Source organism: Pleurodeles waltl, chromosome 2_2 (genome assembly GCF_031143425.1).
Source record: "Pleurodeles waltl isolate 20211129_DDA chromosome 2_2, aPleWal1.hap1.20221129, whole genome shotgun sequence".
NCBI lineage: Eukaryota > Metazoa > Chordata > Amphibia > Caudata > Salamandridae > Pleurodeles > Pleurodeles waltl.
Window position 1 is genome coordinate 663293620 of NC_090439.1, and position 23885 is coordinate 663317504.

The window sequence follows — 23885 nt, forward strand, 5'->3', positions numbered from 1 at the left end:
GAGTGTTTAGGAAACCTGTTTAGATGAAGCCAGTATGCATAGGAACTGTTGAGGCAACCACTGCCATTGCAGTAACTGGTTACAACAGTACCCACATGGTGGCCAGTTTCAGCAATACTAATGATCCTCATTATTTCCCCAAAGAAGAATGGGACAATACTTCCCCTACAACTAGGAACAAGAAGACCTTTTTCTCAAGGTCTGAATCACATTTTCTTTTCTTGTTAATTGGTTGCAAAATGTATTTTTTCAAACTTAGCAAGTAATTTCAGACAATCCCAGGGTCCGTAAAACTATACAGGGCTTTCAAGTACAGTTTTTCTTTATTCAAAGGTTCTTTTCTAAAGCCAATTCATTTATGTGTGGAACAGTTATAGCTCATACAGAATATAAAAAGCTTCTTTCTATAGAAGAGCATTCACTTCATCCTTAGGGTTTTTGTTACCAAATGTGACTAAAAATGGAAGAGAAGAACAAAAAAAGAACAGCCACTTCAAAGTGGGAACCATTGTTCCTTTAAAATTTGTTCTGTTTCCAGGAGAATGGTTGGTGATGCTCGACCCCAAGGTCTGATACCTCTCTTCCAAGTTGCTTGGAACACCAGATGTCCCTTTAATTTGATTGGCACACCAGCGTTTACCAATGCATGCCTCACACATTTGAGTCTGTCTTCTGTTCTTTGTTTAATCAATTTAGCTGTAGATTCCAAATAGGAAATTTGACAAATTCCAGGGTCTAAGATAACTCCCAAAATGAAGTAAGGATGTTATCACATCCTCACATATATCTCCTCAATCGACAATGACATCACATCCTCACATATCACTCCTCAAATCTGCCAGAATGATAGGGATTTGTCTGTAGAAGCTGTATTTTTATGACCCCTCCATTTCCATGCAAGCTAATGTCCCAAGATCAGAAATTTACAGAAAATTGTCTCTCTGTAGGTGCAAAGTACCTTTGTCCAAATACTCAAGAAGAAATTACATGGTGCCCAGACCAATTTCATTTCTTAGAATGTCCGCACCCTCTTTACCAAATCCTCAGATCTAGTCTGTCACATGTCAGTCTGTGGAGATGAGACCCTCAGAGTGTTCAGTACTCAACTGGGGAACATTGCAAATGCATATCAATTGTCGAGATCTTTTGCAGTCTCCTTCACAATTCAATTTCACCTTTATGTTTGCAAGTAGACAAGGTTTTTGCAGTCCAGTATGCAAGCAATCTATGAGTTGCCAAGTCTAGACCTCAGGCAGAGTTGTAAAAAGGCAAAAGGAAAGATTCCCATTCAAACTTCATTTAGAACAGAATTTCTTCCAGGCGTTCACATGGTGGCATGTTGGCCCTCCTTCTTGAAAGGAGACTTCATATAGTAACTTTCTAAACACTAAGGGGGTCATTCCGACCCTGGCGGTATGTTGGCGGTAATACCGCCAACAGGCTGGCGGTGTTCCGCCAGCAATTCTGACCGTGGCGGAAAAGCCACGGTCAGACCGCCGGCCCCTCCACTTTCCCGCCAGGCTTCCGCCTGGTGGGCATAATCCCCAGGGCAGCGGTGCAAGCACCGCTGCCCTGGGGATTATGAGTCCCCGACCGCCAGCCTGTCCGTGGCGGTAAACACCGCCATTGAAAGGCTGGCGGTAAGGGGACTGGGGGTGCCCCTGGGGGCCCCTGCACTGCCCATGCACTTGGCATGGGCAGTGCAGGGGCCCCCAGGCATAGCCCCATCGCGCATTTCACTGCCCGAATTTCGGGCAGTGAAATGTGCGACAGGTGCTACTGCACCCGCTGCACATCAACATTGCCGCCGGCTCTATTACGAGCCGGCGGCAATGTTGATGTGCCATTTCCGCTGGCCCAGCGGAAATGTCGGAATAGGGAGGCATGAATACCGCCGGCAATGGCGGTATTCTGTCTCCCCCGGCCTCGGCGGTCTGAAGAAAAGACCGCCGAGGTCGGAATGACCACCTAAATGATCACTAGGGTTTGTTGCTACTATATTTCTGCCTCAAGTTTGAATTTACAATTTTACAGTAGCCTGTTGCAGTAGACATGTTTTTGCAAGATGGACCCCATTTACACTTATCCTCATACTGTCATGATGGCTAGGTGACTGACTCATATTCATAGAAAGAAGACCTTGGGGGTGCTAATTTTCCCACTCTAGATGGATCAGGCCTGGTTCTGATATCTCTTCAAAATGGCCATAGATATTTCTGTATTGCTTCTATTTCACCCTCACCTCCCCCAAAATCTCAACAGCAACAGTTGCAATCTGATCTAACCCACTAACCTATAGCAGATGGCTTTGAAACGTTCTGGTGTTTTCGGTCCCTGATATGCCTTTTACCTTAAATCTGCCAGCCTCATAAAATCGTCCTGGGTACCATCAAGAGTTAAAATAAATTTTAGCAAGCTTAGAGTAGGTTGGTTAGAGTCACTGTCGAATTTTAGCAAATATCCTATATGCTTGCATTTTTGTTATTTCAAGGCAGGTCAGTTAGATTTATTAATGGCCTTAGATGAGCTGTTCTGCTTTTGAGGACACAATTGCATCTGATAATACACCCACCAAACACTGTTATTTCTCGAAATAAGATGTTAAATTAATTCCGCAATTGTTCCAAATGTGGACTACCTGTGGTTCTTATCATTTCAAAATAAGCCTTACAAATCTGGCCAAGAAACAAGCCTGAAAAATCTGCTTGATTTTTTTCTGAGAGTCCCAAAAGACAGGGATCCAGGAATTTCTGCAATACATTCTTCTTCTTCCGGGATGCTCTTTTCTGTTGTAAGACACATGAAGAATGCCTGTGTTAACGCGTCGTTCCTTAATAAGTAAACTTACAAGTGGACGCGTATAGGTCGATGAACCTTTTGACTCGTTTAAGATGTTCTTACCATAGCTCCAAAATAGGGAACAACATTCAATACACAATAATCAATATCCATTAGTCAAATCAATAATCAATAGAGTCAGTAATTGTCAGTTCTCAGCCATGAATAACCACACCTTTAGTAAAAGTTTAGTATTTTATTTCCCTTATTTTAACAATTCTAAGTCATGTGGATTAATACTCAAACTCAATTCAAAAGGGCAATATTAATTAGCCAAAAGACGCCAGAAACAAAACCTGATCAAGGCTTGTATCAAAATACACTCTAGAGCATTAGTGCAGATCAATAATAAAATCAGCTTCAATATTTCAGCACTATGTATGAATGTATGTAATAGTGACCTACAGACTTGATTGTGCCACAATCCAGGAACTGTGTGCCCAGTTGGAGCCAGACCTGATGTCAGCTATCCGCCATCCCACAGGTATCCCCTGCTCACCGTTCTCCTCCATAGGACACGTCCGCTGGGGCAGGTGATGAGATGGCGGCATCCTCCGGTGTACAGACCCCCGGTGGACCTGTCGACAATGGAAGAGAGACACATCATTATCACTTACAGACTTGATTGTGCAACAATCCAGGAACTGTGTGCCCAGTTGGAGCCAGACCTGATTTCAGCTATCCGCCATCCCACAGGAATCCCCCCTCTAGTGCAGGTCCTGTCAGTACTCCATTTCCTGGCAAGTGGGTCTTTTCAAACTACAGTGGCCATAGCATCAGGGATGTCCCAGCCTATGTTCTCTAACGTGTTGTCCAGAGTGTTGTCTGCCCTGCTGAAACACATGCACAGCTACATCGTGTTCCCTCAGGTGGAGGATTTGCCTACAGTGAAAGGTGACTTCTATGCTCTGGGACATATTCCCAACATCATAGGTGCCACTGATGGGACACATGTGGCCTTGGTCCCCCCCGCAGCAGTGAACAGGTGTACAGAAACCGGAAGAGTTACCATTCAATGAATGTGCAGATGGTGTGTTTGGCCGAGCAGTACATCTCGCATGTGAATGCCAAGTTTCCAGGCTCAGTGCATGACGCTTACATTCAAAGGAATAGCAGCATCCCTTATGTGATGGGGCAACTCCAGAGGCACCGTGTGTGGCTATTAGGTGAGGACATGGACCCTACACAGTGTGAATAGTTGTCACGGTCTGGGATTGTCCCTAAGGGATAGTGTGTGTCTAACAGTTGTCCCTCGACATTTGCAGGTGACTCTGGGTACCCCAAACTGTCATGGCTACTGACCCCAGTGAGGAATCCCAGGACAAGGGCAGAGGAACGCTACAATGAGGCACAAGGGTGAACTAGGAGGGTTATAGAGAGGACCTTCGGCCTCCTGAAGGCCAGGTTCTGGTGCCTCCAGATGAGAGGTGGTTCACTCTACTACTCACCAAAGAAGGTGTGCCAGATCATCGTGGCCTGCTGTATGCTGTACAACTTGGCTTTGCGACGACAGGTGCCTTTTCTGCAGGAGGATGGTCCAGATGGAGATCTTGTGGCAGCTGTGGAGCCTGTGGACAGTGAAGAAGAGGAGCCAGAAGAAGAGGACATAGACAACAGAAACAACGTGATCCATCAATACTTCCAGTGAGACACATGTAAGAAGACATCACTGCCTCCTACATCTGATAATGTTGTTCGACCTCTCATCTGTCTGTCACGTTCACCCAGTGTATGGACTCTGATTTGTCACTTTCCCTTTCGATTTCACAGATGTGGGTCCCACTGTGTGACCTCTGCTATGTAACCTCATGGACTAGAGCTGTGTGGCATAGGTATGTTGACAATACAATGGACATTGGTATTTTCCTTCGTTATAGCTAATACACATTTGTGAAAGCACAGACTGACTCCAGATTGTTTTGTGATTCAAGGGTGTTTATTTAAGTGCTAAATAGTGGAGGGGGTTGTAAAATGGTCAGGGGTGATGGTGGAGGAATGTCCATGGCAGAGTCCAGTCTATTTGTCTCACAGGTGCATTGTCCAAAGGGGCATAGGAAGTGGAGCTAGGGCAGTTTAAGGATGGACAGGGTGACAAAGTGGGACAGAAGGATGACAATCAGGGTGGTCGCATTTCTTAGCGGGGGTCTTGGCATCGTGCTCTGTCTTTGTCCTGGATCTCAGGGACCGTTTGCGTGGTGGTTCTCCCTCTGCAGGGGGTGAGGTGCTGGTGTGGTGGTCCTGTGGCAGGGCGTCCTGTCCACTAGCGCCGGCGGAGGTGGAGGGCAGTTCATCGTCCAGGCTAGTGTCAGGGGCCCCTTGTTGTGCCACAGTGTCCCTCCTGGTGTTGACGAGGTCCTTCAGCACCCCTACAATGGTGCCCAGGGTGGTATTGATGGATTTGAGTTCCTCCCTGAACCCCAAATACTGTTCCTCCTGCAGCCGCTGGGTCTCCTGAAACTTGGCCAGTACCGTTGCCATCGTCTCCTGGGAATGATGGTTTGCTCCCATGATGTTGGAGAGGGCCTTGTGGAGAGTGGGTTCCCAGGGCCTGTCCTCCCCCTGTCGCACAGCAGCCCTCCCAGTTCCCAGTTCCCCTGGGCCTCTGTCCCCTGAACCATGTGCCCACTACCACTGCCCCCAGGTCCCTGCTGTTCTTGGGGTGGTGGGTTAGCCTGGGTTCCCTGTAGTGGTGGACACACTGCTGCTTCACGTGTCCTGGGGACAGAGGTATGGGCCCGCTGGGTCGGTGCTGTGCTGGAGTTTGCTGAGTGGGGAGGCTCTGTGGCGGCCTGTGCCAGTGTCAGGGGAACCGACTGTCCCAAGGTCCAAGATGGGCCGGGCTGGTCATCTAGATCCAGTTGGACAGAGCTGCTGTCATCACTGTGGGCCTCTTCTGTGGGGGGAGTGAACATGTCTGGAACCTCCTGTCCCGTGACGTTGGGTAGGGGTCCTGCAGGGGTGTAAAGGCATAATTATTGCATCTGTGTGTGCCATGATGTGCAATGGGTGGGTGACCCTGTACCCCAGTGCTTCCATTCCTGTGTCGGAGCTTGTGTGATAATTGTTTAGTGGTCTGTGTGGGTATGTGTAGTGGACATGCATTGATGATGGGTGTTGATGCTTTGTTGTTGCATGCAGGGCTTGGTGTTGGGATGTGTGGTTTGTTCTAGTGGGACATATGTGAGGAGTTGGAATGATGGGGGTGAGGGCGATGGTGGGGGTATGTGATAGCATGCAGGAAGGGTGGGGGATGAAGTAGTGAAAGATTTGACTTACCAGAGTCCATTCCTCCAGCTACTCCTGCGAGGCCCTCAGGATGCAGTATAGCCAAGACCTGCTCCTCCCATGCTGTTAGTTGTGGGGGAGGAGGCGGGGGTCCGCCGCCAGTGCTCCGAACCGCAATGTGGTGTCTTGAGACCACAGAACACACCTTCCCCCATAGGTCGTTCCACCTCTTCCTGATGTCATCCCGTGTTCTTGGGTGCTGTCCCACTGTGTTGACCCTGTCCACGATTCTGCGCCATGGCTCCATCTTCATAGCTATGATGGTGTGCTGCACCTGTGATCCGAATAGCTGTGGCTCTACCCGGATGATTTCCTCCACCATGACCCTAAGCTCCTCCTCAGAAAACCTGGGGTGTCTTTGGTGTGCCAAGGGGTGGTGTGGGTGATGTGTGGGGTGGTGTGGGTGATGTGTGAGGTGGTCTGTTTTGTGATGTGTGGTGTGATGTTTAGGGGTGTGTGGTGTTTTGTGCGTGGATGTATATGAGTGATGGTGTTGTGTGCCTGTGTATGCTGGTGTTGTCTTTGCTTTGCTGTCTCTCTGGCCTTCTTCGGAATTTTGGATAGTAAGGGTTTGTTGGTAATGTGGGTGGGTGTTTTATATTGTATTGGGTGTGTGGGAGTGGTGTGTGTATGTGTATCAGGTGTGTGTTTTTGGAATTGTCCAATGTGGTTGTGTTTTGTAAATGTCTGTGTATTTTGTGCGCGGCGGTGTGTACCACCAATGGAATACCGCGGTTGAAAGACCGCCACGTGGATTTGTGGGTTGTGATAGTGTGGGCATATTCCTGTTGGCGTGACGGTGGAGGTTTTGTTATCGCCAGTTTATCACTGACCTTTGGTGTGGGGGACTTGTGTGGGTGTCTAGATTTTGGCGGTTTCTGTGCAGTGGGTCGTAATACCTGTAGCGGAATTCCACAGCCGCAGCGGTGTGTTGGCGGTCTTCTGCACGGCGGTAAGCACCTTTTACCGCCAATGTTGTAATGAGGGCCTTTGTCTTTTCCTTGACTTTTCCCTAAAGATTCTTTCCCTTTATCTTTCTTCCCTCCTCTGATTATTTTTAGACCTTTTCAATTTAATTCTTTTGCATAATTTGAATAACCCCCATATTCCTAATAGACAACCTATAACAATTAATATTCCCTGCATAATTTTTAACAGCACACCATTCCAATTACTACTAAGCCGATTTCCCACCAAAGCAAACCCCTTACCAACTTTTTCCCAAACACCTTGTTCTTTTAACTCCACCAAATCACTACTTGCGTTAGTCAGATTAGTAAGTCTCTTATCTCTTTACTGTTATTAGGTATGTAAAAGCAGCAATGCCTAGAGTTAATCATTTTATAGACTCCGCCATCCTTCGCTAAAAGAATGTCTAAAGCAAGACCATTTTGAAGAGTCATAGCTCTATCCGCAGCCAATTCAGTATCTATCAGGAGTACTGCCCCTGAAAAATTTGTCAGCATGTTATCCACAATAGTAGACAACTTTTGAATCTTGATTGAATTCAGGATGACTGCCACTGAAGGAATCACCGCACCAAATATATCTCCCACTATCGCAGAAGAGGGTTCCCTCCTCTGAAAGACCGCCACGTGGATTTGTGGGTTGTGATAGTGTGGGCATATTCCTGTTGGCGTGACGGTGGAGGTTTTGTTATCGCCAGTTTATCACTGACCTTTGGTGTGGGGGACTTGTGTCGGTGTCTAGATTTTGGCGGTTTCTGTGCAGTGGGTCGTAATACCTGTAGCGGAATTCCACAGCCGCAGCGGTGTGTTGGCGGTCTTCTGCACGGCGGTAAGCACCTTTTACCGCCAATGTTGTAATGAGGGCCTTTGTCTTTTCCTTGACTTTTCCCTAAAGATTCTTTCCCTTTATCTTTCTTCCCTCCTCTGATTATTTTTAGACCTTTTCAATTTAATTCTTTTGCATAATTTGAATAACCCCCATATTCCTAATAGACAACCTATAACAATTAATATTCCCTGCATAATTTTTAACAGCACACCATTCCAATTACTACTAAGCCGATTTCCCACCAAAGCAAACCCCTTACCAACTTTTTCCCAAACACCTTGTTCTTTTAACTCCACCAAATCACTACTTGCGTTAGTCAGATTAGTAAGTCTCTTATCTCTTTACTGTTATTAGGTATGTAAGAGCAGCAATGCCTAGAGTTAATCATTTTATAGACTCCGCCATCCTTCGCTAAAAGAATGTCTAAAGCAAGACGATTTTGAAGAGTCATAGCTCTATCCGCAGCCAATTCAGTATCTATCAGGAGTACTGCCCCTGAAAAATTTGTCAGCATGTTATCCACAATAGTAGACAACTTTTGAATCTTGATTGAATTCAGGATGACTGCCACTGAAGGAATCACCGCACCAAATATATCTCCCACTATCGCAGAAGAGGGTTCCCTCCTCTGTCTCTTATGATGTCATTCAGTCACTTTCGGAAACTTTTTCAAATCCTCCATCTGGTAAATCTTTGGAAAAACTATCCCCAAATAACATGCCCCATATCATCCTCTTGGAAGACGGTAATAAGCATTAAGTCCACAAATATAATATATCCCTGGAATTGCAGGGTCCTGTCCATTCAACATAAATGCCCATTTACTCTGAAACAAGAACACATGCCTACATTCACTCGTACCCCCAAATAAAGTGTCAGTACGCGACTTTGTTCTATATATACAAAGCTTACCTACGTGTAATGCATCTAAAGCTAATTTCCCTTGTGTTTTAATTGCACTATAAGCATAATCATTTTTGTAAGTACTTTTCTCTAAGCCTTTTCCTAATTTCTCCTTGAGCGACTGTAGGAAGTTGGTTCTGTATATACTATCTCAAAGTAAGAGATAGTGTGCACAGAGTCCAAGGGTTCCCCTTAGAGGTAAGATAGTGGCAAAATTAGATAATTCTAATGCTCTATTTTGTGGTAGTGTGGTCAAGCAGTAGGCTTATCAGAGGGTAGTGTTAAGCATTTGTTGTACACACACAGGCAATAAATGAGTAACACACACTCAAATACTTACTCCAGGCCAATAGGTTTTAATATAGAAAAATATATTTTCTTAGTTTATTTTAAGAACCACAGGTTCAAGATTTGCAGTAAACACTTTAAATGCAAGGTACTTCACTTAGATTCTTTAGGAACTTTGAATAAAAGCAATATCATATAAAGTCTTTGTAAAAATGGCAATAAGCTTTTTTCAGAGTGGACACAGTGCAAAAATCAACAGTTCCTGGGGGAGGTCAGTAAAGGTTAGATTAGGAGGTAAGTAAAACACTTACAAGTCTTAGTCCTGGGGCATAGGTAGCTTGTTTCTTGGTCCTTTAGTCCAGGGGAGTTCTCTGAGGCTTCAGAGGTCGCTGGTCCCTGTTGGATGCGTCGCTGGTTGCAGGTTTTCAAAGTTGGAGACAGCCTGGTAGGGCTGGGGCCAAAGCAGCTGTCGTCTTCCTCCTTCTCTGCAGGGTTGTAGTTCAGCAGTCCTTCTTGTTTCTTCAGGTTGCAGGAATCTGATTTCCTGGGATCTGGGGTGCCCCGAAATACTGAATTTAGGGGTGTGTTTCAGTCTGGGAGGGCAGTAGCCAATGGCTACTGTCCTTGAGGGTGGCTACACCCTCTTTGTGCCTCCTCTCTGTGGGGAGGGGGGCACATCCCTAATCCTATTGGGGGAATCCTCCAAACTCAAGATGGAGTATTTCTCAAGACAGGGGTCACCTCAGCTCAGGACACCTTCAGTGCTGTCCTGACTGGTGGGTGACTCCTCCTTGTTTTTCTCATTATTTCCCCTGGATTTTCTGCCAGAAGTGGGGGCTGTGTCCAGGGGGCAGGCATCTCCACTGGCTGGAGTGCCCTGGGGCATTGTAACACGAAGCCTGAGCCTTTGAGGCTCACTGCTAGGTGTTACAGTTCCTGCAGGGGGGGAGGTGTGAAGCACCCCCACCCAGAGCAGGCTTTGTTTCTGGCCTCAGAGGGCACAAAGGCCCTCACCCCAGGGGGTCAGAAACTCATCTCTCAGCAGCAGGCTGGCACAGACCAGTCAGTCCTGCACTGAAGAATTGGGTAAAATACAGGGGGCATCTCCAAGATGCCCTCTGTGTGCATTTTTTTATAAATCCAGCACTGGCATCAGTGTGGGTTTTTTATTCACAGAAGTTTGATACCAAACTTCCCAGTATTCAGTGTAGCCATTATGGAGCTGTAGAGTTCGTTTTGACAAACTCCCAGACCATATACTTAATAATGTCACACTGTACTTAAAATGCCTAAGAATAGACTTAGACACTGTAGGGGCATATTGCTCATGCAGTTATGCCCTCACCTGTGTTATAGTGCACCCTGCTTTAGGGCTGTAAGGCCTGCTAGAGGGGTGACTTACCTATGCCACAGGCAGTATTTTCTGTGCATGGCATCCTGAGAGGGATGCCATGTCGACTTTTCCTTTTTCTCCCCACCAACACACACAATCTGCAATGGCAGTGTGTATTTGTTAGGTGAGGGGTCCCTTAGGGTGGCACAACACATGCTGCAGCCCTTAGGGACCTTCCCTGGTCACAAGACCCTTGGTACCACTGGTACCTTTTACAAGGGACATATCTGTGTGCCAGGGATGTGCCAATTGTGGAACAAACTACATTTTTAAGTGAAAGAACACTGGTGCTGGGGCCTGTTTAGCAGGGTCCCAGCACACTTCTCCGTCAAGTCAGCATCAATATCAGGCAAAAAGTGGGGGGTAACTGCAACAGGGAGCCATTTTCCTACAGCACCTTTCTCCTATCATCAGTATGATCTAAGAAGCTCTTCTCTAACGGTGTAAGCAAGCATGTGATATTATTTTTGTTAGCGTAAGCTGTGCCAAACGTTAGTGTAGGCTCAAAGAATCCTAGAACTAATATTTTGTCACGATCTGTCGCTACTCTACTGAAATACTTAATAATAGGAACAAACGGAAACACAACATCATGGTTAGAATAGTAATATTGAATGTACTCCTGGTTATACAACCTTGTTAGTAACAGACTACAACTTATTCCATAGGTTAGTGGAAGACTATGATAGGTGACTCCTTCCTCAACTGATGAAGGAATCTATGTACACAAGACAATCTCTTGCATCCATCGTCTCAACATACTCATTCAACAAGCGATAGAAAATGTTAGAAGAAAGTTCTCCTTTTGCATTAGTATAATCATTCAAATATTTCTCATCTAAATTAAACTTCTCTAAAGCCGTTAGTGTAGCAGTCTCAGAATCAGTAGTATGGTTGGCTTCTTTCGCATCAAGAACAGACATACCCACAATCAACACTATAAACAAAATCCCACACATAATTGCCAAACCAATGTTCATGTATTTACAGCTCCTACCATCCCTAACCTGCTTATCAAAATCTGCCATGATCTGTAAAGAATCAGAAAGCAGAAGTAACTTAGGAAACGTGCATCAAAAATAAAAAATAGACAATTCTCTTTCCACAGTTCAGTTTCACTTTCAGGAACCCTTCTCCTTTGTCAAAATCAGTTAGCAGCTTGTCAAAATCAGGTTTCAAAAGTCAAAACTTGAAAAACTTGATCTTTTCTACTTTTTGTATATTCCAAATCAAATCAGGAAATGACTTTTACTCCTAAGATTCCTTTCACCCACGTTCTCAACCAATTGCCTCTCACGGACGGCTGCAAATCCGTGCGTGACCGTTCTCACTAACCAACCTATCCCAGCACGGCTCCAATGACGTCACACTCACATGTAATGTGGCTGACAAAGTCTTGCGGCTCGTCCTCCTAACTCCAATTCACTCAAAACTAATGCATAATATTGCGAGTACTAATCAAAACCAAAAACATATTGGCTGGTTTACCACAGAAAAGGTAAAACAATCGCTTCAGAAACCTTACGGATTTTCACTGATGGCCCTTTCACTCATGCAGCAATTCCTCTTTCTCGGTCTCCCAGATTCGCAAGTAAAATTCGACCCGCCAGATTTTACTGTCAACTGATCTATGGGCATGTCCTGGTGCACATAGGACTCGCCAAATCTCAGTCAAAATTTCCTCTCGCCCACTTAACACACACACACTGACTCATTGACCACGCCCGATCAACCTACTAAACCAGACAGATTACGACATACAACCAAGTGTCTCATACACTTTTCAATATACTCCAGAGTCTTAGACCATGCAGGGTTCGTACATCAACAACCACGTGGACAATTTTTAATCACAAAGCACCACACACATGTGAAGTTCGACGACTTCCCTACTCTCATACTATGGAGTACTCATACTCCTTCTAAAACTTCATCTGGAGTATGCAGACTCCCTAAATTCCCTCACATACGTCACAATTCCCCTGCAATTTGCATAAGTTGTGCAAGTGCAACCTATCTCTCTCACTCTATCACTAGAACGCCGAGAACATACCCAACACTACTAGCAGGATCCAGGATCTGGGAAAGTCATTTCTAGGCTTAGGGTAACATCATTTTCTCTACAAGTGCAATTTCAAAAAACAAAATCCAAGTCTTAATAATACTGAATTCTTAACGGATCAATCTTAAACCATCACCATAATCAAGAATACGTGTCCATCAGTCTCTTACCACAACTATTAACACCTGTCACTCCATCCCGGACACCTATGGTAAGCTCTCAAAGAGACTAACCTTTAATGTACCACCATAACTGTTAATCACCCTATACCAGACACTTATGGCAAGCTCTTAAAGAGACAACCATTAGTCTGCTACCATAACTGTCAGCCCTTAATAAGTAAACTTACAAGTGGACGCGCATAGGTCGATGAACCTTTTGACTCGTTTAAGATGTTCTGACCATAGCTCCAATGTAGGGACCAACAATCAATACACAATAATCAATAATCATTAGTCAAATCAACAATCAATAATCAATAGAGTCAGTAATTGTCACACACCATGACTTCTCAGCCATGAATAACCACACCTTTAGTAAATGTTTAGTAATTTTATTCCCCATATTTCAACAATCCTAAATCATGTGGATTAATACTCAAACTCAATTCAAAATGCATATGTGGGCATTATTAATTAGCCAAAAGATGCCAGAAACATAACCTGATCAAGGCTTGTATCAAAATACAATCTAGAGCATTAGTGCAGATCATTAATAAAATCAGCTTCAATATTTCAGCACTGTCCATAAAGTTCAGCAAAATAGTCTGTCAAACATTTGTCTCTGCACCTTGTCATGCATCAAGTAGAAAACCTCATTCTAACCCAGATTAGCATCAGCATGTGGGGCTTCATGCAAAATAATGTAGGACATGAATTTAGAAAACATCTATCTAAGGAAAACTATCTAAGACAGCGCAGTTGGAACCTAGAAAGAAAAGGCACATAAATAAATTTCACTCATATTGTCATATTTACCTATCCACGGCATGGGTCAGCAAACAGAATCAGTCTTCGTCCTCAGGTCATCAATCGATCAGCAACACATCAGGCTCTCAGTCAGAGAGTATGAGCCCAATGACAGAATCTCAAATCTCTTCTCTACTTTCACTGTCACTCTAGATCGCTAGTCTCGCAATCTGTCTAAGTTCCTTCTGTCACGTTGTTATATCAAAGTGACTCAAACTACCCCCAATTTCCAATTGGTCAATTAATCATACGTTATTACTCTATCCAATTATTTAACTGTCCCAAATCTATGAATTTTAATATTTCTTCTATCTCTTGTCGTTGACTGGTTCGCCCCTTACTATGTTCTCATCATCCGGCTCATCAGGTATCAACTTTGTTGCATCTTCTTCTCCAGCCACTGTCGTCATTGTTAGCGTCCTGGGAAAGTACATCTAGGTCACACTACATACAGTAAGTTACATTTTAAGAATACTGTCTCCGTTTAGTTTGGTTCTCATGGAAAGCTTCTCCTAAGCACTTTATTAAAACAATGAGCATTTCATAGCTAGTTCACTCTGTCAGCATTTTCTATTAAACGCTAAGAAATACAGCTTCTGTATGAGGCCTGGCAAGTAGGCCAAGACACTTGCCTAGTTAAGGCCTACAATTAATAAGCATGAACAATTTTCATAAGTCTCAATATGACACATCACTACATCATTAATCTAATACATTTTCAATATTTTTATGCGTGGTAATCATTTATTTAGTACATTTTGTGAACACTGGTAGTCATTCTCCAAGGTCACAATTTCAAACGTGTACATTATTTTTCTACGTTATTCATTTTCTACATGTCATTATTAAAAATACATAAACAATCATTAAAAATTATTTAAGACATCTGCATCAGCACCTGCACCAGTTTTGAAAATCCTCATTTTCCATCTCATCCAAAAATCTGTGTAGTGGTGTTGAACAATATGTATTAATGATTACTGATCTTAAAACGCCCTATCCTCATTTGTTAAGCTTCTAAAAAACACATGCTCCTGTTTCTTCTCCTATCCTAGCCAGGTGAGCTGAGGGTATGTTTTTGGCTGAAAAGATAGAAAAGCTTTGGAACTCATTGCTCTATAGACATGGTCTTCAAGGTCGCTAGCTGAAAAGAGGTAAGAGGAAATTCTACGATCTGCTGATTGGCAGAGAGTATTAACATTTAGAACTTGTTTTGCAAACCAGTGGCTCGTGACTATTTGGTAGTAGTGAATGGGCTTCAAACAAACATAACATGAAAATGTAATTTTCCTAGCTACAATAGTGAAGGAAAGTCCTGACTTTATTTAAGACAAGGATATGACCATTATATCCATACAGTCTACATCTTGTCAAATATTTTGTTCATCCTTTCAGGCTTCAGACTATTCCAAACGAGTTGTCAGAGTATTCAAAAGTCATTCTATTGTTTGTGGTAGCTCTTCTCTGATCTTCTGTGAGAATTTTGGAATTTAATTTGTCTTCACATCAAGAAAATAGAGTGTTACTTCCTGCTGATAGCTATGTATAGTCTTAGCTCATGAGTGATTGGTGGTTTCATTTATCAACCTGTATTGATTTGCTGGAAAGCTTAATTTTTAGCTTCATGGCTGCTATAATAAAATGAGCAAGTAAAGAAAGTCTAATAAAGTAAGTACTTCACTATTCAGTTGTAAGGGTGAGCATAACAGGCTGTGTCACAACAGAGTGGCTTCTGTGAAGACAAAGTTTTGCGAGCTACAATAGATGTTTGATAAACTTCCTTCCTCAGGGTTTTGATAACATTGCTGCTTATATTTTATATCCAATTGCATTTTGTTATTTCAGAATTATATCCAGGGAATTCAATCTTTCACTGATATTGAGTGTGTCAGGGGATCACCTTCTGCTGCTTACATCTCCCTCTGTTGCAAGGTGCTGAATGACATCTGTTTGTTCCGTACATGAGCATACTCATGTCACTGCGAGGATAGCATGAAATGGTGCTGTCCCCTTTCATCACTTCTCATTAGCCTTACAATGCTTCCTGATTCGTAACTGGTAACTTGTTTCCTCAAGCAGGTCTGCTGCTTCTATTGGGTGCCCCAGCCCTTCTGACACCTTGATGACGGAGCTTGGGTGTCAAGTGCCTTGTTAATGGTTCTTTGCTTGTCAAAACAAATAACAATAGGTAGGTTTGTGCTTGCTGTTGAAGGGGTTGTATATGGATATTCAGTCACTCTTGGATGTATCCATTTCTGAAACCTTTGGTACCTTTTATATGAGTATATGGATATATGAAAGCTATCACTCAAGTTTAGACACAGGTTTGGACACATCTGCAGTAGAGTGAGAGGTGGACCCTCAAATGTGTTCATGCTCTTACATCCACATATGTTCATAGCTTATTAAGAGGGGTTAGTAAAATAGATTAGAAACTCAGCAAACAAAGACACCAAACCTGCTGAATATAGCAGTAAAGTATGTGCTCAGGTCACCAACAGCAGGTTCAGTCCTCTTCTGATCTTTCATAGGTCCAATAAAATTATGAGGAGGGTACTGGGGATGTCACCTGCCTGGCACCATGTTGTGGGTAGGGCTAAAAGTTCCTAGGGGGTTACCTTACTCACTTATGAAGTATTTCCTGTATGTGCCCTACTGTAAACACTCCTACAGGGCCCCTCTCTGCCTGAATCTAAGGTGGTGAAACCCTCCTCCCCATGTGCAGAGCCTACGTGCTGACCCTAGAGGTGCGGCCAGGGAAATAAGCATCCCCTCTTCTGTGGTTACTATAATCCACTTATACGGGTACTCACCACTAGGATTGGTGCCTGCCTAACTGTGGGACCAAAAGAGGAGGCCTGCCCAGGTGCCCCCTGAAGTCTGCCTATAACAGAGCAGGCACCTGTGAAGCGCATGAAGTTCCTTTGCACTGCACAAATGGTTATCCTGCCAAACGGGCAACACATCTTCCCAGGCCTTTGCCTCCGCTATGGGAACAGTTTTCCTACCTAATTCAGCGCTTGAACACTCATAGGGCTGCACTGGATGTAGGCAAGGAAAAGGTAACTTTCTAAAACTACCTTGCCCTTAATATTTATTAAGCATCTTGTTGCTTTAGTGGCATTGGCTGTACTTCCTCTAGTCCCTGGACACCTTACTTCACCCACCCCTTAGCAATAATGATTTTTGTTACCAGCCTTTTCACTTTATCCTCTTAAACCCATACAGCTAATAGTCTAGCCTTTTTACATAGAGCCTCCTTCTATCACATCTTGTCTATGTTTTCTGCCCTCCTTTTCAAATGTTTTCCTCTACATTCATATCTTACTTACTTCACACTAGCTAGTGCTGAGGTGCTTCTCTTTTTGAAAAAGATACCAAGAAGACTTTGGTTTGGTTGTAGGGAAATAATTTGATCTGGTGGCTTTGGGTTTATGCTAACAACAGTGGTATTGGCACCTCTTTGGGCATTTCTGATGTGTACATTACTTGGGTTGGTATTAAAGGAATGAAGGGGTGTGGTATAGGAGGATTGCGAAACATGTCTTATTTTCAGCCACCTGGGTCCTCATTATGAAAAGGACATGATTTCCCTGTTTGTGCCGGTGCACCTTAGGTAGTTGGACAGAGCACAAACAAGGACAGTGAACCTCATTACAGATAATGTGCTGTCCACAGTAGTGAAATGTGAAGTGGCTCTTTGAAGCAGCTGATCCATAATTTACAGTACAGGTGGCATCCAGCCTGCTTTACAAAGGAGGAACAGAGATCCTCCTGCAGACAGGTGCAGTGAGTGACTGCATCTGCCTACAGGGAGGTCCATGTGCCCTCCTTTCTCCCTCTCAGTGGTCGCACTCAGGGGATGAATAACTGTGCATCACCTCTTTGAGGCACAAAGGCAGAGAACCTCCTGACGGCCTCTTTGCCTTTTCATCCACATCTATAATTGCAGAGGTAAAATGTTTCTGTCATTTGCATAGTGCCCCCATGAAACAAGGAAATGCCCTATAGGATAGGCCGACACTACATGTCTACCAGAGATATCAGTATTACAGAAGGGTATCACACAAGCATCTGCATCGATTTCTGTAATACTACAGTGCCACTGGGATGCAGGAAATGGGTGCACAAAGCTCCTGATCTTTTCTTGAACAGGTCTTTGAACTGGACTGAATCTGACAATTAGCAGGAAGAGAACTGTTGTCTCATTTCTTTCTTGGCACAATTGTGAGCATTAACATTGCTTAGAGGCAAAAATTAATGTGGATTACCAAGCATCCTTCTCAATTAAAAAAAGCCAGGAAAACTGTTATTAAAGTTGTTTGAGCTTTATGGTGTGAACATGGTAACAGGTGATGTAAAAAAAGGATAGTCAATGGCATGTGAGGGAGGCAGGCATTGGCTCCAATGTCCTGAAGGGAATGTGGAGGCATCTTCACTGCACACGGTTCCAACTCCCGATGCAGGCGACTTTCGAGAAGTAATTGCCCTTAAGGGCACACAGGAGAGACGGCCAGGCCCTGGGGGATGGCGTCCTCGGAGCTGAGATCGGCTGGGGAGGGGTCCGGGCCCCTCTCCTCTCCAAAAAAAATACAAATCTTTAGGCCAGGGCCCGGGGGATAGGGTCCCTGGGGCCGAAATCAGCCAGGGACAGAGGCAGTGGTGAAGTTTGTGAGTGGTGGGGCTGGGCTTGGTTCAGAGGGTGGTATGCACGTTGGAGGTGCACAGCATTTTTTGGGAGGCTAGTCGCTGTTTCCTGTGCAAATCTTATCTAACAAATATGGGATAAAATGATCAACTTTCAGCCCACTTTTAAAAAAATATAAGAACGTGATATAGATATATATATATACTTCTTTTTATATTCTTTATGCACCTGTTGTATGTTTTAATGCCTCGAGGCAATGTTGGGATGTACTAAAGTAAGATAAGTCAATCAAACCTTAGTGAAACTAAGATAAATTAATCAAACCTTAGTGAATTTAAACTCAGCAACTATGTTTTATTTATCTTAGAGACATGTTTTACCAACAGATCCACGGTTTTAAGAGGCTTTTGGGATGGTGTATCTGACATGTGATTGACTGTGTCCCACCCAGCCCTACTAGCCATTTAAAGACATGTGTTTAAAAACATAATACATCTCACCATACCAGGTATGTATCCAATAATTAAATGTCAGTCCTTCTTGAAACAGAAGGCTGCTGAAACTTATATCACCTAGGTGAGGGTGTAATATTCAGGATTCAGGCTGGCAGAAGATGGATTGCAGCTTCAGTAAAGCCCACATCACCCAACCTGAACCAATTGTGGCAGCCAGCCCAGCCACAGCAGAGGCAAAACATTTTCCAGCTATGCGTCCTTAATCAGGAACACCATCTCAGCATATCAGGCTTTCCAAAGTAAGTTTCCAGATTTCAGAGAAGAGGAGAAGTCATATCTGTACACGGTGCGCTGCAGCAGGCATTCCTAGGCAGCAACAAAAACAAGCATTTGCAATGCAATGGGTATCGCATTTGCTGGAGTCAAAGCTATTAGCGTTGTAAACTCCTAACTGGACTTTTCTTGCCAAATTAACTGAAAATGCAAAGTAAAACAGTTTCACATAAGCTAGCCGATTCACAGTGCCACGGCTGCCATAAGTACAAAGCAGACACACAAAAGCAAACAGAAGTTCGCATGGAGTGACACGTATCGGCAAACGTGCAATAATCCATGTAACCGGCAAAAGTGCAAATATCCATGTAACAGGGTCAATGTCATGCAAAGCGCTCGACTACTGCCCAGAGAGATTGGGCTGCCTACGAATTAAAGAGAAAAAGTAGGCCAGAAACCATACAGAAAACACGGTGCCTCATATATTTTCAGTAGTTGGCCGGTGCGCACGAGGAGGGATAAACACCAGAAAAGGCATGACATATGTGTGTCTTTCACTAATTAAATCAAGCAAATCTTAAAAGACAAGCCCACGATCCAAACAAACTGATGGGGTTGACATGGGTGTGGTTAAAAGCCCACAGAGAGATTACACCAGGGGCAGAGCGCTTTGTGCTCGACTCAAAAAACGACAAGATTCCTCCGCCAACTCTGTCCCATCAGTCCTCATTAATTTGCACCTGAATGTACACTGTCCAGAATGGTCACCAAAACCCCACCTACGCATGCTTCGTGCACTGTATTCAGTTGTTCCCAATCTAGTTGTCTTCTTATTAATCACTTTGTAACGTGCTGGATTATGATGACAATCACTTTTTAACTGCTGCAGTGGAAAGAGGAAATCATCACTACTAATAAAACAACCCCACCCATTTCTTTTTTTTTTTTTTTGCGAGCTCGACTCAAAGGTATTGAAGCCATTTCTTGAATGATACCAGAAAGACACAACATGACTGAGTCTGGGCAGGAAATTCTTAGAGTTAAATCAAAGATCAATTGGTCAGGTTTTCACTAAACTTTCAAACTCAAAAAAATATGTTTTTACAGTATTCTCTTATATCCCCTCCAGCTTGATTTCAATACTATAAGTTCAATTTTATATGTATTTTTCCTTGATAAAATGCTTATAAATCTTTACGATAATTATTATCCTAAGCAATTTAACTGCTGTTACGCCATATCCCTTTCACTTCATCCCTCTACGCCTTATGCCTCTGACAAAGAGCGGTGACTACATCTCTGTGTTCGCAAGCTGAGTTGTGCTGGCTGTCTTCACTGGTGGCTCAAATACATTCAAAACAGGCACACATCTCTGTTCTGTACCTCTGCACCTTGCTCATTCTACTGCCTTAGATGTGGGTGTCTCCATGTGGCTAGAGCACAGCACAAAGCTGTGATGGCACTGAACTGCGCTGTGAGGAACAGTAACCTTTGTGCACTGACAGTTGTGCAATGTTGTTGCTTCATAAAATGCTCTGTGCTGTTATACACAAATAACCCAACTCGTGAATATGCATGATGCACAATTAGTGTGTGAATGTTTTTGTGCCTTTGTATGATGTGTGTTGTTGTTGTAACATTTTTATCTCCTTTAATTGTAGTTTTTGGAATTACTGACATAATGTTGTTTTTTTTCTTCTGTACCAATGCCTTCTTTGTCTGGCCAGTCCATGAGAGTTTTTTTCATAGCCCACCATTTGTCTTTGTTCCTCATGCCATGTGGCCAAGGGCCCTTTTTGTATAGTCAATTATAGTTCTATACCTACATGTGTTCTTTTGTTTTCTGTTCATCCTGCTTGTCGTTTGACCATGTGGCTGATGATCATTTTGTGTAGGCAGCCAGTAGGCCTGTGTGTGTTCTTCTTTGTTATGGTTACCGTGCCTCCATGCAGATTATTTGACCATGTGGCTGAAAGCCATTTTGTGTAGGCAGCCAGTGTGCTTTTAGGCCTGTATGTTTTCTTCTTTGTTGTGGTGGCCATACTTCATTGCTGGTTGTTTCTGTTTGACCATGTGGCAGGCGGCTATTTTGTGTAGGCAGCCAGTGTGCTTTTAGGCCTGCATGTGTTCTTCTTTGTTGTGGTGGCCATGCCTCCTTGCTGGTTGTTGCTGTTTGACCATGTGGCAGGCTGCCATTTTGTGTAGGGAGCCATTGTGCTTTTAGGCCTGCATGTGTTCTTAGTTGTTGTGGCCATGCCTCCTTGGTGGTTGTTGCTGTTTGACCATGTGGCTATTTTATGTAGGCAGCCACTGTGCTTTATTTAGGCCTTGCATGTTTTCTTTGGTGTGACCATGCCTCTTTGCTGGTTGTTGCTGTTTGACTATGTGTCTGGCAGCTATTTTGTGTAGGCCGCCAATGTGCTTTTAGGCCTGCATGTGTTCTTCCTTGTTGTGGTGGCCATGACTCCTTGCTGGTTGTTGTTTGACCATGTGGCTGGCGGCTATTTTGTGTGGGCAGCCAGTGTGCTTTTAGGCCTGCATGTGTTCTTCTATGTTCTGGTGGCCATGCCTCCTTGCTGGTTGTTGTTTAACCATGTGTCTGGCGACCATTTTGTGTGTTCTGCTTGAGGCCTAGTAGATCAATTCTTATTACTAAATGTACTGTACGAACAGTGTTTTATATTTTATTATATACGTTTTTGCATTTTTCACCTGCACCACTCCTTGCCTCCCAAATCCCTGTGGTTTTTCATGGTAGTCACCTTCCCCTTCGATGTCAAGCCATCTGACAACATGCCGGTTGCACTATCCCCGTGTGCATACTGGGAGAGAGCATTCATCAAAAAGCCTAATTCAGGATCGAGTATTTCTCCATGCGGCAGTTGGCCACAAAGCAGAAGCTTTATTAGCAATTTGGCTACTATATATAAAGCTACTCAGAAGACCCTATGTTACAATGATTACCGAATGCCCTGAGGAAGGTGGAATTTACTAATTTGGATACATTGGTTGTGCATGTCCACCGAAACGCGCGTCAGCGAACTGGATGGGTTATCATTAAAGTAGATGAGACACCTTAGATACCCTATGGAGATTGGGGTTTCTGATTACTAAATCGAATATGAGATCGAATACAAGGAACAACACCTTGGAACCCATTTGGAAATGAACTAAGTGCAAGTGAGAATAAGAGTTGGAAAGGTTTCCCCCATGATGAATCTAAACGACTGAACTCAGTCAGTGATTTACTGAATGACTATTATTGGAGAATTTTGTCATAAAATATTTGAAAGACATTTTTGAGTCCATGTACTTTTGTTAATTTGATTTTCATGCAATGTTTGTCACTTGTTGTATGGTCTTAATGACTCATGATTGTTATGTGATATGTATGGTTCTTGTTCCATGAGTGTTCCCATGTTTGTTATTTTGTAATTCTATGTTATAGATTGTTGAGGTCCTTGTAGTCTCTGTCTGTATTTTGGTCTTTTCTGTCAGAGTCTTATGTCTGTTGTCTTCATGTATGGAGGGGGGTTTGTATTTTAGGATGATTTCTATTTCTATATACATTTTGATTTTTTTAATAATTATCATAAATAAATCTTGATGTGTGAGATATTATATTGTTTTTTTGAAGAAGTTTTCTGTGTATGATAGGAGGTAGGAGAGAGATGTTTTTGATACTTTAGTCCCCTTCCCCTTTACATCAGCAATTGAATTGTATTTTTTTAATTTAATTATTTTTTCAAATAATTTATTTAGTTTATTTTTATAATAGTAATAATCAATATTGTTATTTTTTCTTTTCTTGATTTTAGATTTTTTTTAAATAAATTACAATTTTCTATGTCATTTTGTTTCCATTTTCCCCATTAGCCCCATGTCTGCCACAGGTGTACAGCTGCACAACATTACGTTATTCAAGGATTATTCCATTTGTCACCATCACCTCCCTGAGTGCAACATGTCAACTTGATGCACATAAAGCCAACAGTCACATTCTGTATGTTTTAGTTGTTGCTCTTTCTTATCCTTCCTGAGTGCACATGATAATAAAAGTTAATGTTGATGTGGTTTTACAAATGGATACACTGTATTATTTCTGAATTATTTATAATTTAAGTAACTACTAAATTATGTTGTTTCTACCACTAATACAACTAACCCAATGCCACGTTTCACTGATATCCTTTTTGCATGTTTGCTTTTAGGTGCTCTAAGAACAAGCATTTGCAATGCAATAGGTCTCGCATTTGTAAGCATTAGAGCTATTGGTGTTGTTGATGTTAATGTATTATGTTACAAATAGTATTGTAAGCATTTAATAAAATATTTTCTGCAACAATGAAGTGTAATCTCAGAAAATGGTATACTTTTTATTGACATTTTAATTCAAGTTTTGTATCAGTGGGAAAGAAACAGTGCTGTTTGTAAATAAGGGATGCCAAAAGAGGGATAAAAAGAGAGTGCTATGTAAATAAGAGAGCTAGATGAAAGAAAACAAGCGGAAATTCCAAAATGTTTGATTGACAGAAAGTGTTAAAAAGTTATGAACGCATGCTAAATATCTATGTACAGTAATTATGCCTTAGAAATGTAAAATCCCAAAATGTAAACGATCGTACAGTCTGCTATATGTAAACCCATAAGAAAATATTTAAAAAATAAACGTGCAACCAGGAAATAAATCAAAGCGGCCGCAGCAGGATTGTAATAACATACTACAAACTTCCCCAATTTAATGTTTGCAAATCTATCATTGTGCATACACAATGAGAATTCCACCCTCGCAGTGCTCTATTCACGAAAAAGTCTGAAATTACTAACCAAAAGTGAGCCAAAAGTCAGAAGTAGTGCGAATGTGTGAAAAAACGAAGCAGGACCCAGATAAGATACCACTCCTCTTCGAAGCAAAGAAAATTAGCATACTTGTAATGTCAACATCCTGACCCACACATGCTGGATACATTCCTGA

At 42.9% G+C, this 23885-nt stretch overlaps 1 long non-coding RNA gene across 1 annotated transcript in view; it reads left to right on the forward strand.

Moving 5' to 3' along the window:
- LOC138273753 (uncharacterized) overlaps positions 1-23164 on the forward strand; it is a 35874-nt gene extending 12710 nt beyond the window's left edge. Inside the window, exon 3 of the long non-coding RNA XR_011200295.1 lies at positions 22787-23164. This is a non-coding gene — a long non-coding RNA (uncharacterized lncRNA). The remainder of the gene's footprint in view (positions 1-22786) is intronic.
- Positions 23165-23885: the final 721 nt, after the last annotated feature.